Source organism: Rhinopithecus bieti, unplaced genomic scaffold (assembly GCF_001698545.2).
Source record: "Rhinopithecus bieti isolate Rb0 unplaced genomic scaffold, ASM169854v2 scaffold_24103, whole genome shotgun sequence".
NCBI classification, from domain to species: Eukaryota; Metazoa; Chordata; class Mammalia; order Primates; family Cercopithecidae; genus Rhinopithecus; species Rhinopithecus bieti.
In genome coordinates, this window is record NW_016810974.1 from 110492 (window position 1) to 116491 (window position 6000).

The window sequence follows — 6000 nt, forward strand, 5'->3', positions numbered from 1 at the left end:
GTGCAAGGGGGGGGATGTGTAGCAGCCGATGGTATTCCTAGATAGTACCTTGATGCTGGTGACCAGTCACTTAATTAGTCTCCTTCTATCTAGATACTGGGGGAAAGGGGGAGAAACAGTTTCCCCAAAGGTCCAACATGAGAAGTGTGCTTCCCATTGATGTATCTCTTGGCCATTACAGCTAACACATGGTGTCTGCTACAGGATAGATGTATTTCTAAGTGCTTTTCATGGGTTCACTGAATTTATTCCATTTTAGTAACATTCCTATGAGGTAGGTACTGGTATTAGTCCCATTTTGTAGGTGAGAAGACATGGGATGTTACATCATTTGTCCAAGTACTTGTAGTCAGGAAATAAGAAATACAGGATTCAAATCCAGACCATTTCCTTACCTAATCACCTGGGAAAGTCTTAATCCACCAACCTGGGGAAATTCTCCTATAGAACAGATTGAAGCCAGGTTGATTTCATAGTTCCTCATACCTTTAATCCTCCAAGCTTGCCCTTGGGGTCCTGGCATTCTGGCAGCACAAATCAGCACTGCTGAGCCTACTGAAGGATTATTTTAAATTTATAGACTAGCTGGGTTTTATAAGGCTAATGGAATGCAAAGTGAAGGTGACAGACTTTTTCTCAGAGGCTGGAAGAAAAGGAGACTGTCAGTGCAAGCAAGGTGGCCCCAGGAATGCCCTCTTTAGAGCAGTATTTTCACTTGGGGGCTTCCCATGATATATGGGATCTTCCTAATAGTTTTTAATATTGGTATAAAATTCAAACGTAAGTGTTGGTTATTCTTTGTGTATTGATATATAATTTTTTTTACATATTTTGAGGTACATGTGATATTTTGTTACATGCATAAAATGTATAATGATGAATTCAGGGTATTTGAGATATCCATCACCTTGAGCATTTATCATTTTGATGTGTTGAGAACACTTCAAGTCCTCACTTTTAGTTATTTGAAAATACATCGTTAACTACTCACCCTACTCTACTATCAAACATTAGAACTTATTCCTTCTATCTAGCACGTATTAGTACCCATTAACCAAACTCTTCATCTTCCCCTCCCTCACCATGTTTCCCAGCCTTTGGTAACTATCCTTCTACTTTCTACCTCCATGAGATCGACTTTTTTTTAGCTCCCACATATGAGTGAGTGCATGAGATATTTGTCTTACTGTGTCTGGCTTAACATAATGACTTGAAGTTCCATCCACGTTGCTGCAAATGAAAGGATTTCAATTTGTTATGGCCAAATAGTATTCAATTGTGTACATATACTGCGTTTTATCCATTCATTCATTGGTGGACAGTTAAGTGATTTCATATCTTTATTATTGTGAATAGTGCCTTCTTGATTTTCTTTCAGCTATTCCCTTTTCTTCTTTCTTTTCTTCTTTCTTTCTCTTTCTCTTCTTTTTCTTCCTTTCTCTCTCTCTCTCTTGCTCTCTGCTTCCTTCCTTCCTTCTTTCCTTCCTTCCTTCCTTCCTTCCTTCCTTCCTTCCTTCCTTCCCTTCCTCCTTCCCTCCTTTCTTCCTCTCTCTCTTTCTTGCTTTCTTCCTTTCCACAGGGTCCCACTCTATCACCCAGACTGGAGTACAGTGCTGTGATCATGGCTCATTGCAGCCTCAACCTCCCTGGGCTCAAGCAATCTTCCTGCCTCAGCCTACCAAGTAGCTGGGACTACAGGCACTTGCCACCACAGCTGGCTAACTTTTTGTATTTTTTGTAGAGACAGGGTTTTGCCATGTTGCCCAGGCTGGTCTCAAACTCCTAGGCTGAAGCCATCTGCCTTCCTCGGCCTCCCAAGGTGCTGGGATTACAGGCGTGAGCCACTGCGCCTAGCCTCAGTTCTTTCTTTATTGGTGTGTAGAAATACCGCTGACTTTTGTATGTTGATTTTGTATCCTGTAACTTTATTGAATCTATCAGTTCTAAGAGATTTTTTACTTTGATGGAGTCTTTTAGTTTTTCTAAATATAAGATTGTGTCATCTGCAAATTAGGACAATTAGACTTCCTCTTTTCCAGTTTGGATGCCATTTATTTCTTCCTCTTGCCTGATTGCCATTGCTATGACTTCCAGTACTATGTTGAATAGGACTGGTGAAAGCATCGTTGTTTAATTTCAGTTCTTGGAAGAAGGCTTTCAGCCTTTCCCCATTCAGTATGATGTTAGCTGAAGGTTTGTCATATGTTTTATTATGTTGAGGTATGTTCCTTCTATGCCTAGTTTGTTGAGAGTTTGTATCATGAAGAGATGTTGAATTTTATCAGATACTTTTACTGCATCTCTTGAAATGATCATATGGATTTTGTCCTTCATTCTGTTGATGTGATGTATCACATTTATTGATTTGTGTGTGTTGAATCACCCTTGTATTCCTGGGATAAATCCCACTTGTTCATGGTGTATTATATTTTTGATGTGATGTAGGATTCAGTTTGCTAGTATTTCATTTAGGATTTTTATGTCAATGTTCATCAGGGATATTGGCCCTTAGTTTAATGCTTTTGTTATATCTTTGTCTGATTTTGTTATCAGTGTAATGCTGACCTTATAAAATGAGCTAGAAAGAAGTTTCTTCTTTTCTATTTTTTTTTTTTTTTAGGATAGTTTCAGGAAAATTGGTGTTAGCTCTTCTTTATAAATTTGGTAGAATTTGGCAGTGAAGCCATCAGGTCCTGAGATTTTCTTTGTTGGGAGTTTTTTGTTGTTGTTGTTTGTTTGTTTTCTGATTCAATCTTGTTATTGTCTGTATTTTACTTCACCCAAATAACCATGACTGGCCTTTAATAAGTACTCAATACTAACCAGTAGTGGCAGTAGTGGCAGTACTACTACTACTACTACTACTACTACTACTACTAGTACCCCTACTACTACTAAGACACCCTCTTTACTTCACCTCCAGCAGCATAGCACACCCAGTGAAAAGTTGCATTCCCAAATACCAACTCAGTCCTGGGTTTTGGGGGCTTTGGGTATTAGAAAAGTTTTCAGTAATGAAAATATGCCACCTTTGCATAGGCTAAGGAGTCCCACAGGCCTCCATGGCTATCTTAGCCTTCTCCATTTATTCACTATGTGACTTTGGACAAGTAATACTCTTTCTGGATCTCAATCTCTATAAAGAGCGTGCCCAGTGCCTAAAGTAAGCTGGGAATCAGGAAGGTACAGGGCCACCTCTAGTAGTAGTAGTAGTAGTAGTAGTAAGTGGCAGCAACAGCAGCCACTGTGGTAGTGATAGCAACTGCCTTATCTACTATCCAGGAATGGAATCTTCTCTTTATCCACTCAGGGCTGGTGGATTGAACTCTACCAAAGATTCTTCCAAATGTTATCCACAACTTGATTCTTAAATTCCTCAATATGATATAACCTGACTGGAAAAGGTCATGTCCCTTGGCCCTGTTACTAGCCATCCTGCCCCCACCACCCTATCTAACCTGTTCCTATACCTGGACCAGTTCCCTCCATCGTTGTTCTTCTTTTCATGTGGGAGTTTAATGCCAAAACCCAGGCCCAGCTACTTTGCTCTGTGCATTTGCCAACAGTGAGGCCTGGAGGATGCTTATATTTTGAGGTCTGAGAAGTGTTCCTTCTTTTTACGATAGTTCAGGTCCTGGTAGTGTGACTTGGGAGCCTTCACCCTCCTGAGCACTCATTTGCTATTCTGGGGAGCGGCTATCTCTCCCACACTCACCTACCCTTTTTTCCTCCTACATTTTGTACTCCTGCTGTTGTTACAATTGTGCTATGGAAGTTCCTTCAAAGGTACTCAGTGAGGGGGTGGGTAGGTCCTGTAGGAGAGAGAAGCACTACCCTCCTACTGGCTGATTTCACACTTAATTGGATATTAACCTTAGACTCTTGGCTGTCCAAGGTGTATTTATATTCAGCAAGAAACCATGTTATTTTTCCTTAAGTGAAGAAGAAATCACAAAATGCCTTAAGAAATGGGTCTAAAGATCCTTTAAATGGATTTGAGCTCTGGGAATAAAGCATAGACAGCTAAGCAGGTAGGCTACTCCTACTGTGACATAGCGGGGAGGGGACTTAGCCTGCTATGGTTTGAATGTGTTCCCCAAAAAGCATGTGTTAGGCCAGGTGCAGTGGCTCATGCCTGTAATCCCAGCACTTTGGGAGGCCAAGGTGGGCAGATCACTTGAGGCCAGGAGTTTGAGACCAGTCTGGCCAACATGGCAAAACCCCATCTGTAACAAAAATATGAAAAATTAGCTGGGCATGGTGGCACACAACTGTAGTCCCAGCTACTTGAGAGGACTAGGTATGAGAATTGCTTGAACCTGGGAGGTGGAGGTTGCAGTGAGCCACGATTGCACCACTGCACTCTAGCTTGGGTGACAGAGCAAGACTCTGTCTCACAAACCAAACCAAACCAAACCAAACCAAAACAAAAAAGCATGTGTTAGAAATTTAATCTCTAGTGCAGCAATGTTGGGAAGTGAGGCCTAATGAGAAGTATTTAGTTCATGAGGACTCCACCCTCATGAATGGGTTAATGCTGATTATAAAAGGGCTTGAGGTTGTAAGTTTGATTCCTTACTCTCTGTCAACTTCTCTTGCCCTTTCACCTTCACCATGGGATAACACAGCAAGAAGGTCCTCACAAGATGTCAGTTCCTTTATATATATATATATGTGTGTGTGTGTGTGTGTGTGTGTGTGTGTGTGTCCTCTTCTCTGGTTCTCTGGAAAACTGGCTAACACAGAAAAGTGAAAGCACTATTTTTGGTGTTAGACACAACTGAGGTCAAATACCAACACCATAAATTAATATCTATGTAATCTGAAGTAAATTATTTAACTTTCCAAAGCCTCAGTTTCCTCATATCTAAAATTGGATAACACTACCTCTCCCAAGGCCTTTATGAGCATTAAAGGCTCCCAGCCTACAGAACTGTGTGCCAATAAATTGCCGTTCACAGTAAATTACTCAGTTTCAGGTATTCTGTTAGAGCAACGTTAAACAGACTAAGACACCCTCTTTACTTCACCTCCAGCAGCATAGCACACCCAGTGAAAAGTTGCATTCCCAAATACCAACTCAATCCTGGGTTTTGGGGGCTTTGGGTATTAGAAAAGTTTTCAGTAATGAAAATATGCCATCTTTGCATAGGCTAAGGAGTCTCACAGCCCTCCATGGCTATCTTAGCCTTCTCCATTTATTCACTATGTGACTTTGGACAAGTAATACTCTTTCTGGATCTCAATCTCTATAAAGAGCGTGCCCAGTGCCTAAAGTAAGCTGGGAATCAGGAAGGTACAGGGCCACCTCTAGCCTATATGGAGCCTTTGTATTATTTGGAAAAGGCACTCCCTGCTCAAGACACTTTATGGGCATCTGCCAGATAATTGTAATAAATATATATCTTCAATAGAAATGTGAGAGGCACCCCTAGATGTGACCATCCCAAGTATATTCATTGGAAGATGCTCAGAAGAGCAAAGCAGGTGAAATAATCATAGGACTAACTGGGGCATTAATGAGTGTGCCTCAGATCCGTCTAAGGTCTAGAAGGTCATTCTATAGATCAAAGCCCATGTGACTCAGGAAGGAGTTATGGAGGCTTAGTTAGTGGGAAGGAGGGGCTTTGGATTTTAATTCAAATTAGAAATATACTAACTTACATTTTCAAATCCCCCAAAAATCTTAAAGATGCTGATTGGCAGCTGAGGAAAAGGAATAGTCAATAGAGGAGGGAAAGGACCTCTGCTAATTTCTTACTTAATGCTCATAAAGGCCTTGGGAGAGGTAGTGTTATCCAATTTTAGATATGAGGAAACTGAGGCTTTGGAAAGTTAAATAATTTACTTCAGATTACATAGATATTAATTTATGGTGTTGGTATTTGACCTCAGTTGTGTCTAACACCAAAAATAGTGCTTTCACTTTTCTGTGTTAGCCAGTTTTCCAGAGAACCAGAGAAGAGGACACACACACACACACACACACACACACACACA